Here is a 14,120-nt window from a genome sequence, read left to right as displayed (position 1 = left end):
TACATGCATATTTGGCCTCCTTACCTCCTGACCTATCGCTTGGCGAAATTTACATTTCGGTAGAAGGATCAAAAATAAACTCAGCTAACTCACAGACTAACCAACAACTCACTGACACAACTAATTGACACATCTCTTTTCATAATTTACTAGAAAAATACGTCGACGGTTATCTAATAATCAAGCTTTATGATAAACTTTCTGACTCTAACTTATCAATCGTCAACTTCCCTTACTGATGCAACAATATACTTTCATCCACTGCATACGGGGTTAATATCTTTCAGTTGATTTGATAGGCTGAAGTAAACTCTGCGTATGAACAATTTTTAAAACAATGTAAGTTGTTGGCAAACATGCTAATGAATTAAGAAGGCAGCAGTCTCGTTTAAAATCATCATTTTGTGCGTTTTATGGTCGATACAATGGCCTTGTCAGCAAATACAATATTTCATTAAGTCATGTACTGTCTTGCGCTTTTATACTAATATTTCAACCATTATTTACACACTGAACTGTCGCCGGAGGAGCACACGCCGGTGTGACCACCCGGCAGGGTATCCACTCCTCCAATGCGCGCCTAATTCCACTTCTGAAGTTTTAGAGTTTCGTGTTTGCTCTGTTCAAACACTTGCATTGTTTAATAGACTTCTGGGCTTGAATACTGTTCGTTATCTCCATATATTTCATAATCCATGTAGAAATATGGTGAATTTTGAAATTTCAGTTGCAGATCACCTTTGTTTAGTTTAACAATTATGTTTTATATTTATAATTTTATCACTTTATTTGCCCACGTGGTGCGATGATTAGGGCGTTTGCTCTAGAGCCGCGGGATAAGGAGATGATCCTCAAGACGCGGGTTCGAATCCAGTGTGGACACCGGTCCTTTGGATGACACCATATACATCGGTTCAATGTCGCAGAATGTGCTCCAACTGTAATAAAAGATCTCTCATTGCTCAAAAGACATAAGTACCAAATAGATGTCAATATTTCCTGCCCTCTACAGGCAAGTGCATGATGGCGTCTCAAATGGGGTTATAGTTTTGGAAAAGGAACGGTTAATTATAACAACAAAAAGAAAACTCGCTCTCTCAAAAAAAATCCCAAAGGTTATTTAAACAATCATACAATTGTCAAAACTGTATTTAAGAATTTCCTAATATTTGATTGAATTAGATTTAAGACAATATGAAAGATCAAATAGGAACAACAAATTATTGCAGTATCCCCATTTAACCTCAGGAGAGCATTTTGATCCACGGGTTCCTTGTTCAGATTTTAAGGGTGATGTCACTTTTTCTACAGGCAAAAGCGTCATTTTTTGACGTTGAATAATGACCATAATTGATGTTAACGATGTCAAAAAAATGACACCGGTCATCATTCTATCGGGATCTTTATTCATCTTTAAGCCCGTGATAATGATAATGCTTGTAGTATGTTGGTAGTTGTAAAAATTAAGGCGATGCTTATCTAGTATCTTCTCTTGTAAAATCATAGACAACAATGGAAATGGACAAGCTTCGCTTTTGCTAGTGTTTATTATATTAGGAATATTTTATCACAATGTGATAAAAAAAAACCCAAAAAGTCGGCCTAAAAAAAGCTGATAACAAGCTAGGAATCATTTGTTTAACACCTTTGTCAAAAGGCATGAAAAACGATAGTTTTATTGCATTTTTAATATTTTCGATGGCGGGAAAAATATCACTGATTTTTTTAAAGCAAAAGTAAAAAAAAAATGACAGAGATTCAGAAGCTATTTGTCCATCGAATTTTCCTTAAATATAAAGCGAGGCAACGTGATAGTTATTGAGATATTTTAACTTATAGTTTAGCACTTATAGTACTATTGTGTTAAGCTTGAATTCGGATATACATGGAGTAACATATGGGGAAAGGGAAAAAATATTTGTTGCTTTGTACCACAATGTTTGTGTTGTTAATCCCTGATCATCCTATCTCTCTTGTTTTGCAGCATCAATTATCGCCTGTCAGTTAATTTATTTTATTTTTATCGATCTGTCGACCTTTCCCCAACAAAAAATACTTGATTAAGTAAACTATAGCACATCAAATGTCAAAGTTATCACTATAGTAAATCAAAGTTTTTCAAAGTGATCTTTATAGTAAATACATGAAAAAGTTTTCAAATTGATCACCATAGTGCCATACTTTTTACCATAGTAAATCAAAGTTTTCATAGCGATCACTACGGTAGATCAATTAAGATATCATAGTTATCACTCTAGTCAATCAAAGTGTCAAAGTTATCACTATAGTAACCAATGTATCAAAGTTATCACTAATAGTAAATCAAAGTGTACGTTATCACTATAGTAAATCGAAGTTTTCACAGTGCCAAACTTATCACTTTAATTAATTATTGTTAACAATAGTAAACTATAGTTAACTATAATATTTTTGTTAGGGTTTCGTCGTCTTGTTTTTTTATTAACAGAAAAAGGGGTATTACTCTAAATTAACGTAGGATTCTTCTCATATTTCTTGTACTTAAAGATTAATGAAATTTTCACAGAATCAAGAAGACAATTTCACTAGGTGATGGTATCAGTGAAATTAAATTTGACCGTCTAATATTAGAGGCAAGGTCGGGTCAAGGTCATTACCTTTTCCCTGGACATGAAGAATAAACAAAATTACTGTAGCCAATCATAGGATCCCTACTTGTATTTCAAGAGATTGAATGTTTTTCTTTTTGCATAAAAAGATATTACTATTTAGGGCCTATAACATGACATTACCAAATTGACATAAATAATTTAACTAAAATGGATATTGGCTAATCCAAATTTTCTCTATTTTTCTTAAATTTTTAGGATACTGTGGTTCCATTAATATTCGTTGAGCACCAACTTTTAAGGATTTCATTTTTGAGAAGGTCAACGAATTTAAATGTTCATATGAAATAAGAGATATGTTATTCATTTGTATCGACATTGCGTTTGTCCACGAAATTACGTATACTTGAAAACGTTTGTTTTAAAAAAAAATCCATGAAAATTGATGCCAACGAAAATTAATGAAACCACAGAATATTAGTTATTTTATATGCTTCTTATATTCAAATATTTCTTATTTTCACATATAGTAAAGTTTTCACATAAAGATACAAAATGACACAAAAACAAAAAGTTTTTATGGTTACTAAAATAGAAAAAATACTTTTTACGGATTTTTTTGCTCAAATCAGTACTTAGATTAAAAGCTTTTAAAAGCTTACATATTTCTAGTTTGTTTGAAAAATCATATTTATTTGCTATATTTTGAAAGTTTAGTCCTTTATTATTAATTTAACTTACATCTGTAAATTTCTACAAGTCTATAGTTGTGTAAAAATTATAACTAAATTCATTGTTCTGTAATAACTTTGGAAGGCAGAAAAGAAGATATTTTCATACGCCACCATTCCGCCAAAAATATAGTCCCTGGTACTTTCCAAACATATTTTACCACTTTTATTTAAAGTTGTACATTTGTGATGAGGAAAGAAAATTTGGTCTTTTAAATCTCTTTCACCTAAATATATAAGATATAAATATATATATAAGTAAAAAATATACTTTGAATATTTCATCTAGTCAGAAACCAGAGAAGAATCCTACTTTAATACAGCAAAATCAGTAAAAACATAAAAAAATTATAAGATTTTTTTAAAGCAGAAAGAACACTGAGATGATTTATCTAATGCATGTCATACCGGTGTTTTATCTGTCAAATTCAGATGCAATTTTGGCAACTCACACTAAAAACGAACAAAAGACATGTGATATGTTCCTTACCCCAAGATCGACAGATAGTCATTCTAGTCCGAGGGAGCAAACTACAACAAAAATATTATTCCGAAATATATGTCATGGATGTAAGATTTCGACTTCTGTAAGTGAAACTGAATCATGTGAATTGTAAGATGTCCTTGCGATTTTGTCTTCTAATGATGCTTTGCAACTACAACTAGAATGAATACTTTTCATACTTCAGTCTGAAGCTTTTGAATCGCATATGAATTCTTATATTTACATATGAATTCTCATATTCTCAAATTTGAAAGTTTGAAATGCATCAAGTTTGTTCTTTTTTGTTGATAAATAAAGATAAATTACCAATAGCATTGTGAAATGAGATTTTATATCAAATATATTTCCAATAGTTTTCAAATAAATCATCAATTATCAATATTATTTTTATCGAAGATACACTTGCTGCTAGTGTTAGTTGAGCATGTCAATCCAAGACTTTGTTTTTCCCTCAAATGTACACGTTTTGTATATATGTGTTAAACATGTCAATCTTAACATTTTGCATTATAATATGTCAAAAAGCATCTTTCTTTAATCCTTCTGTTTTTGCATATATGTGTTAAACATGTAAATCTCATGGTTTTATTACAAGTAAAAAGTCATATATCTTTCATTCCTCTTTCCAAAGTACAGTTTATTCAATCCTTTTCCGACCAAATCGAGTATAATGATTTTGATCATATTACAAATGACAGATAGAAACGTGATATGACTAAAATGACATGTTCACGTTTTCTGTACCTATGTATCTTTCAAAGTAAACCATTGGTTACACAAAGTTTTAACATCATATTTTAAACAAATATGAAATTATTTTATTGGTTTAACGTTGAGGATGTATAAAGATTTACATACGACAAACTCAAATGAAAAAAAGTAAAAGTTTATAGAAGTGTATTTCTATCATCTTTACGTGTACTTTGAAATCATTTTACTTCAAGGGGTCATAATTAGTGGGAAAGCAAAATTTTACTTGGTCGTGGTTCGTAATTTCGTGAGTTATTTTTTCAGTACGGTAGATTCTTTCAATTGATGTTTAAGAAAATAAACGTATTTAAATTTTATTGGGTTCTTCCAAGGAAATCCAGAATAGTTGTCCAATAAATAAGGATTGCATGCTTATGATTTTTAATAAAATTTATATATGGATTTGAACATTTTTAAAACAATTTTTGAGGAAAATAAATCTGGCTTTATGTTTTTTAATTTTTGTACATTTTTTTCCTAATTAATGCAAAAATTTTAAAATTGTAGACAAGCTTTTCCAAAAGCCCTGGTAAGAGAATTTTTTGATTTTTTTAACTAAAAAAAAGAAAACATGTAATGGTATTATAAATTAAAATTTTTTCATTCCTTTAAAAATTATACAGGAGGTAAGGTACGAATTAAAAAGCAATGTCCTTAGAAAATAATTTTATTTGAATGTCCTTCTGTTGTAGGTTGACTTAAGGAAAATCAACTTACATATAAACAATTCAAAAAACGAACTACAGCTTATGATTTCTTTAAAAAAATGATATATCATAGAATTCATTTTTAAAATGGGAATGGAACTCGGAATTTTCCACATTTTGCTTTAGTCATCCTCAAAATAACTTAGTAACGAAACGTTGTCAATCTTTACACGGGTTCTCTAAAGTCTGAATTTAAGAAAGTATCAACATAGTAGAATTTTTTGAAATTTTTTTAACATAAAATAAGAAAAATATTGTTCTTGTCTTCAATTCTACAATTTTTATTAACACATTATTTTCATTTGTTCCTTTACACAAAATATACAAGGGAACTCGAATTCAAACTCAAGCTAGAAAACTGGTTTTATTTGGATGTCCTTCTGTTGTATTTACTTAAGACGAAAATAGCCAACTTACATATAAACAATACAAAAAGGGTCAACTTCAGCTGCTCCATCATCGATTTCTCTCATTTAAAATTATAAACACTATTTAAGCTCAAAAGTCCATCCAAACTACAAATCACGAACAGATCTAGAGCACACACGGACCTCTGTTATATATCGATCAGAGGAGGAATCATGTGCCATTTGCAAGGAGTAGTGAGCATCCCCTGCCGAATGTCAAAACCGCTGTGTGTTCCTTGTCACGATTGGGAAATAATGGAAATATTCGTCAACGATAAAGTATGAAATAATGGTCTAACAAGTAGTGTTAAAAAAAGACACGGATTATTTGACTTAATGAATCATTTTATTTGCTGATAAGGTAATGTATCGATCATAGAACCTACGGAATGATGACTCTAAACGAAATTTGTTTGCCAATAACTAACCTTGTATGGTAATTTTTCATAGAGCATGCTCTTAAAAAATAGATATTTAAAATATATACACGTATCTGTCCTGTTCACAGAATGTATTTTTTCAAGAATCTATGAAATTGATTAAGTGTTTTTAATAAAACGTTAGATTTTAAACAAACTGTAAGGATTTTATGTATTTTAATACCCTTGGCAGGATGGGATCAATTTTCAGTGTTTCATTTTCTCAATAAATACTACATTAGTATTGTTTTGTGTTTTAAAGCGATAGCCTTTTTAACACGTTTCTTTCTTTATTTTTTTTTTCAATCATGAAATAATAGAGAATTCAAGTATAATCTGCTTTATAAAAAAATACTCCTCGACCTTCTCATGCCACTAAGAATTCGTATGTTATGCCGGAATTTTATTTTTTTTTTATTTCAAAAAAAGCAAAGGTGAAGAAAACGATCCAATTCCTAAATCAAGTAAAAAATATTAATGTAAAAAGAGAAGACAGGAACGTCTAGAAACAACATTGACATGAGTTCAGGTTACTCGCTACATCTGAACATCTGGACAATCGACTTTAAGCTCAGTTGAAAGAGGTAGAGGAAACAAGACCGATTGCGGGAGCACAACCATTGAGTTACTATATATTGTATATGTACAGTCATATATTTTAGCGTTGATAGAGGATTGTCAACGTTGATTATAGTTCTGCCACCAGAATAACTTTTGATTCCTACCAATAAATGAAGAAATGAAAAGTATATATGGAGATAAAGAACAGTATCCACGCCTAAAATACCATTAATATACAATACAAAGCAGGAGGAAAGCGAACACGAACCTCTAAACATCAAAGGTGGGATCAAGTGCCATGGAAGAGTTAGAAACCTCTGTCGAACGTCACACCAATCGTTTCCATCTTGTTATATGATCGGGAAATAACGGAAAAACTTTTCATGTAATCAGTGTGTTAATAATGGCTGTACAGTTTGGATGAAAAATGTAAGTTAGAACTTGAATTAATGATACATTATTAGAAGCTGACAAGGTCATTGTAGTGACATAGATATTGCAAAATTATGACTTTAAACGAGACAGCTGAAATTCTTACTTCATCAACACTTGTTTTTCAATTAGTTGAAAATGTTTATACGTAGAGCATCCTCTAGCATATCGGTCAACTGAGAGATATAAACCCCGAATGCAGGTGACAAGGGTATATTGCTTTAAAAGTGAGGGAAGTTGACGATTGAAGAATTAGATAGGTATAGTAGTTTTATAACATATTTGCCGTAGGATTTATAATTTAGATATGCTCATTATTATAAAAAATACCTCACTATTTTAAATGTTTTATTAATAAATATAATATAACAACGGAGCATAATTTAAGCACGGCACATTAATACATAGTCAAAGCTGGATTCTTTGCGCGAGATGAGATACATGTATAATATGAGACAGAGTGGTAAAATTTAACCATTTGAATGTATTCATTTACGTTATCATTTTTAATATGATTAAGATTCGGTAGAAATAATAGTAAAGGTGCATATAATTTCAACAACAGAAACTTAACGTCTTTATTTTCTTCGCTCTTTACTGGTAAACTCTTTTAGGTGATGGAATGTTGATACTCCTGCTAAGAATTGGCAATGCTAGACCGATTGATACAGGTGGTCCATTGCGCATGCGCAATTGTTGATTTTCTATTCTCTGAAGTTGGCGAAGTCTTTCGATTCTTTGGCGAATATTATTTGGGCCACTGATCTGTGAAAGATCTCTACTTCCTGATATAGTATCAAATGCACTGCGTTTATACAATATGCGTTTTAATTCAGACAATTTAGGATATTGGGAGATCAAGTCTCTTTCTTCACTGTCCGTAGAAAACTGGTTCCTCGAGAGAATGCTAGATAGTAACTCTTTTCTGTTGATTCTGTCCTGGAAACAAAAATGAAACAACATATGAAGAAAACATTTATCATTAATAATTACTAAATGTTGGTCTGTTGCTATTTTACGTATAGGTAAAACAGCAACCGTACCGCGTACAACTTCATGTTCATCAAGGCGATTTGACCCTTTTTTCTTTGTATAATATTTTTTTTTAATTCTGTTTTTATAATTTTTTATTTACTTATTTTTTTTTAAATTGGTTTATTTATTAATTTTTGTTTATTTATTTAATTATTTTTTGCTTTAATTGAAATTGCTTTACCTTCCTGAATACCGTAAAGGCGAAAAAATTATTTTGTATGTTACTTATTTTTTTATTTATAAAAGTTTTAATTTCTTTTATTTATTGAATTTTTGTTTATTTATTTAAAATTAAGATATTTGAAAAAAATGTTTTCGTTAAAAGTTAAAATAATATAGCTTTACCTTCCTGATATATTAACCATGATTTAAAGCAAAAAAAATTTGTGTGTATGTTGCTGAGAATAGTTAATAATGCTTAGTATTTTAATTTATAAAAGTTGAAATGCAAGCAGAAAATCTTTAACTATTTATTGAGATATGAATGGTTTGAGTTACATTATAATATTATGATACTAAACTTAAGATACATGTAGTTGAAAATAATGTTTTCGTTAAAAGTTAAAATAATATATAGATCTATTACACGCAAAGGTCTGATACAGCTGATATATTAAATGTAACTGAAGTTTTCATGATTAAATGTTTATTTATATAGAAAAACTTACTTTTATTTTTGAATTCATGTGTATATTTTTGCATGTAACTTTTGTTACACAGATTAGAATTGCTCTTTGAATATCACGCGTAAACATGATACATAAAATTGTGTTAAATCCATTGCTTATAATTTAATTTTCAGTATTTGATGTATATTGTTCTAACAAAATGACTTCAAAACTTTGAATGAAAATTACATGCAGATCGAATATGAGATATAAAGTAATTTTTTTTATCCAATCAAATACAGAGTTACAACCAGAATTAAATTATTAGTAGATAACAGGAACACTTATAGTAGAACGAAGTGTTTGAATCAGTATGATTACTCTTGCCACCGCAAATGACTCCATGTATTAATTATGAGTTCCGTGTGTGAAAGGAAAACAATATCGCTAAATATTATCATTTTTAAAGTAAAAATCTAATTTTAGCGTAAGTATTTTTAAACAGAAAAACAAAAAAAGCAATCAAAAACTTCTATTTCCAGGTATACACAATAAAAAAAATTTAAGGATTAAAATATTGAAAACCTATAGGTAATAAAACACAAAAAAAAGTCGGGTTTAATCAAAAACTTCAATTCTCTATTAAAAGCTAAAAAATCGTGTTTACACATTTTTATAAAAAAAATTTAAGGATTAAAATATTGAAAACCTATATGTAAGGATATAAAACATAATACGTACAAATAACAAAAAGGGCCTAAGGTGCAAGTAAAAATAAATAATGAAAAAATACATCAATATTTTCACAAGTATCAAGCCCTTTATAAGCTTTTTATTGTGCCTGACCAAGGACATTAATGACAAATAGTGCAGTGTAATGTCAACAGTCTCATATTACTACTAAGATCACACTTATCAGGAACATATGCTGATGAAGCGTTAATGAAAGATCCACTTAACGTTTTTTCTAACAGTTTGATAAATGTAATTTAAAATATTAAATTTCATTTCAAGATAAAAAAAATTTTATTTAACATATTAATATTTATACAATAATGATATAAAACAATAAAATTTATGAAGTTTATAAGATTTCCAATTCACTTTTCGACGTTAAAACTCGCAAAATTCACATTACTTATATAAGTGAATATAATCTTTTAACGAAAATTACATCCTATGACCTACTTACATGTACATGTACCTATCCAGATAAATTAATGAATCAAATGTTTAATAGAAAACATTTACATTTGACACTTTTTTACAACATTCATTTAAAAATAAAGCAATGCTTATTTTCAAGGTAGGCTTATTTTCTTTTTAATGTTGAATCAAATTCAACATTGCAATTTGTAAGTTTTGTTCAAGCACTTCTAATCAGCAATTTCTTAATTAACTTTTTTTTTACTTTTAAAAGAAATATTAGACATTCGCATTTTTATATCATTTCATAATCTCAAATATCTATAACCAAATGTAAAGAAATTTGCTTTCTTATAAAAAAAAAAATAAAATAAAAAGAGAATCAAAGAAACATCATTTTATCTTTTTAATAGTTATTTCATTCAAAACAAAAACACCACTCTTATAAAAAGCGGATAAATATATACAGACATCTACTTACTGAATTAATCCAAGAGGGGTAAGATTTCATGGGGGACGGGTAAACCAAAGGGGTGATCGCCAGTAGGTATACATTGTATAAAATGTACTTGTTCATTCTACCTGCTGGAACAAGTGGTAAAGCAAGAGTACGAGCTTAGCACCTGGGAACCAACTTATATACTGTGTATACAGGTAGGCGCCGCAAAGAGGTGAGAGGGGATTGCTTCCACGTTCACAGAAACAATTAGATGTCCAACAGGATTTGGACAAGTTTTTGTAAGATGCATAGGATTTGAAAGTATTTAAGTAGCTAATGGAATTTGGAAGTTGCAAAGGTAGAATTAAGTTATTTGATACTCTTCAAAACAATCTAAATTTTTATATAATGTTAACGCGGCGCATTGTCAGAATTCACAGGATAGGTTTGCAAGGATGAATTTTAATCCTACATTAGGATGTAGACTAAAAGATTTATTGCTATGAAACCACTAACGTAATAGACAATATATACCTGACGAAAAAAGTATAATACGGTCATTCAGTTATTGGGAACTATCGGAGATTAACCAAGCGTACATTGGTTTTGCACAAACATTTACCATAAATTATTGTTACGTGTATTTATATAGCAACATACAATAATTTAGAAGTAATTTACATTGAATATCATGTCCTTTTTAAATTAAAATTACTTTATCCTTAACATAAGTAAAAGGTGATATAAAGATAAGGATTGCATTATGCTAGGCTTTATGTTCAATTGCATTCGAATAATCATATTTGATTGAATGCATTAAAATATAAAAAAAAAAAAATTAGAAAAAAAATTCAATCAAAATATTTATATAAAGTTTTACAATTACAAGATTTTCAGTGACAAGAAATTGTATAAATTAGAAAGTAGGTAAAAAAGATGGAAGTTTGAATATCATAGGAGTAATGTTATCAAATTTAATCGAAAAATATACACCAAATCAGGCATCCATTTTTATCATTTTTCCTTAAATCGGGCGATCTTATGTATAAGTAATTCAGTAAAAATTTCTAGAGAAAAATTTTATGGCAATTAAGTCAAACATTTGTAACATTGATTCTCTAGCATTCGATTTGCTTTTTTGTAAATTGAAAAATAATACGAGAATAAAACATTTTAACTTCAATATTTTTTTATAATTTGGTCATTGAGATTTGCTTCGAGAGACTATTTTTGCAAATAGACCTTTTACGAATTAAAAGCGTAACCATTAATGTTGTCTCGCCAAAAGTGTGTCAGCAGAAAAGAACAACTTCATTGACGGGAAATTTGTACTTTAATCTGAAAGAGCGACATGCCATAGAATTCTATTTAACTTTACAAAATTGGGTAAGATTGTCACAAACTTTCCGCCTACCTGCATCATAATTTAAAATAAATTGCATTGTTTAAGCTTCATTAAACTATTTAACATACCAAGTGTTCAAAATTCTACAAATAGCATCACATGCTATCGTATGACATTAGGATTTCTACCTGATTTAAGTTTGTGTAATAATTTCATGTTTGCTTCATTTAAAATTTTAGAATTAGGGAATCCTTCACCCAAACAAGCTGCACTGCCGTGATATCAAAAGTCTTCTTTTTTCTTTTTTACACAAAAAAGGGACAGGAGCTAACACAAATGTGGGATAGGTTTGTAGTCAAAAGAGTAAGCTTCGTCTAAAAACATTGGTACTTTACGGAATCAGAAATGATTTCAGAGATAACTATAAAAAAGTTTTTAAAAATATTTTTTCCTCTCTAAAATTTAAAATAATCAGAATCAGAAATAATTTCAGAGATAACTATAAAAAAGTTTTTAAAAATATTTTTTCCTCTCTAAAGTTTAAGTTCAAATCCTGTGTTTTTCATACTCTTAATTAAAGTAATTATTCGAGTTTTATGAATCCTTTACTCGACTTGTCATCATGCTGATTTGAGGGGAGAGGGTCTAAGATGTTTAATTTCTTAATCATTTTATTTATAATACTTTTTTCAAAAGAGCTGTCTAATAAGGAGAGGAGTTATCTTTAAAAATTCAAATAACACAGCTGTCTTCGTGTTCGTATCACCATAGAAATAATTCAAGAGAAATTCCAGATAAAGATATCAAAAACTATAAATAGTCATTCTACGGTAAGATAAGAAAATCAGGGTATATAGCATTTGAAAAATGTTTCAAATAGCTAGCCAGATGAACAGCATGATTCACCAAGAGAAATACAAGTTTCAGTGCACTTAGAAAAATTCAAAATCTAGTATCGTTAATTTTTTACAACAATCAAAATATACCCTTGGTTTTAAGTAACGTTATAGAAGTTAACTCTTAACAAGCCTTCTTGTTTTGTATATAAAAGATTTTGACAATATTTTCGTTTTTACAAGATATAATCAAAAGTATGCGTTATTACTTTTAACACATTAATATTCCAGAAATAAATTTCAGGAAGTTTGATTTTAAGAAAAACAACTGTTTTTGTCTAAATCAGTAAATCAATTTCTAACTAGATGTCGAAATTGTGATGGCCTATTTAAAGTAACTGATTCTCAAATAGAAATGATGATGAATTTGTCCCACGATCAATTGTTTCAATTTTTTGTAAAAGAAATATTCTTTCTGAGCAATTCAAAACAATTTTTAAGGGAGTAATTTCATTTTTAGCGACATGCCGTGGTTTGATTACCGAAAATCAATGCTTTTCTTTGCGAGGTGTTTCTTTTTCTTTTCATATAAGAAGAAAACTTGTCTTTAACCTTCCCTGCAATTTATATAGAGCTACTGTAACAAATTTTGTCCTATACTGGGCACCTAGGGTCTTTGAGCAGTGAGGGATCTTTTTCGTGCCAACACCTACTGCATCACGGGACCTCAGTTTATGCGGTCCCATTCGAAGGACTTGTCTCCACGTCCAACAGTGGGATTCGACTCCTTACTTCGCAACTCTAGAGCAGGCGCTCTAACCACTGCGCCACGCGGAAAACATAAGAATTAAACATATCTAAGTCCATTTAAAAAGTGTGCCTGAGTTATTTTATTGAAAAATTAAGTTGGTTTCATTGAGATATGTTGAGTTTTTTTCTTGTAAATTAATTGTCAAATTAAATCAATTGAGCATATTTAAATTTTTGTTTACCCAATACATACATTGTCGTGCACAGTGGTACGTTGATTGAAATGTTTGTTAGGGATTATGTGCATTTCAATTTAATGATGATTAGATCTTTGATCAGCTAGATCTGCAATCAAAAACTTTATTTATTTATAATTAAGTACCATGTTTCCTTTGTTTGTTATTAAAAGAACGATATTTGAATCTACTAAGCTAACGTCACCCTGGTTATGACACTATGAAAAAAAAATTCAGAAGATTTTCTTCAGTTCTTAAAGAAAGTCAAAATATTAATGCCTATTTTTAATTGTTAATTATTACATAATGCTGTCTACAATTGATAATTTTACTCACCTGAATTTGGTAGCTCTACTGGTCAGAGACCAGAAGAGCTTATGCGATTGTCTGTCTGTCTGTCCGTCTGTCTGTCTGTAAACAATTTTTCAAAATGCTACTCCTCTTACAGTTTTGGTCCGATTTCAATATAACTTGGCACAGAAGTACACTACACTAAGATACATAATTCTGTGCATCGGTTTTTGATTTCGATGAGCGGTGTTGCCATGGTTAATAAAAATTGAAATTTCTGTGAAATTCTTTCAAAATGCTACTCCCCCTACAGTTTTGGTCCGATTTCAATATA

The sequence above is a fragment of the Saccostrea cucullata genome, unplaced genomic scaffold, assembly GCF_032062105.1.
Source record: "Saccostrea cucullata isolate Sc308-1 unplaced genomic scaffold, CSIRO_AGI_Scuc_v1 ctg34, whole genome shotgun sequence".
In the NCBI taxonomy this organism is placed as follows: Eukaryota; Metazoa; Mollusca; class Bivalvia; order Ostreida; family Ostreidae; genus Saccostrea; species Saccostrea cuccullata.
Note: the sequence above shows the minus strand (reverse complement) of the source record.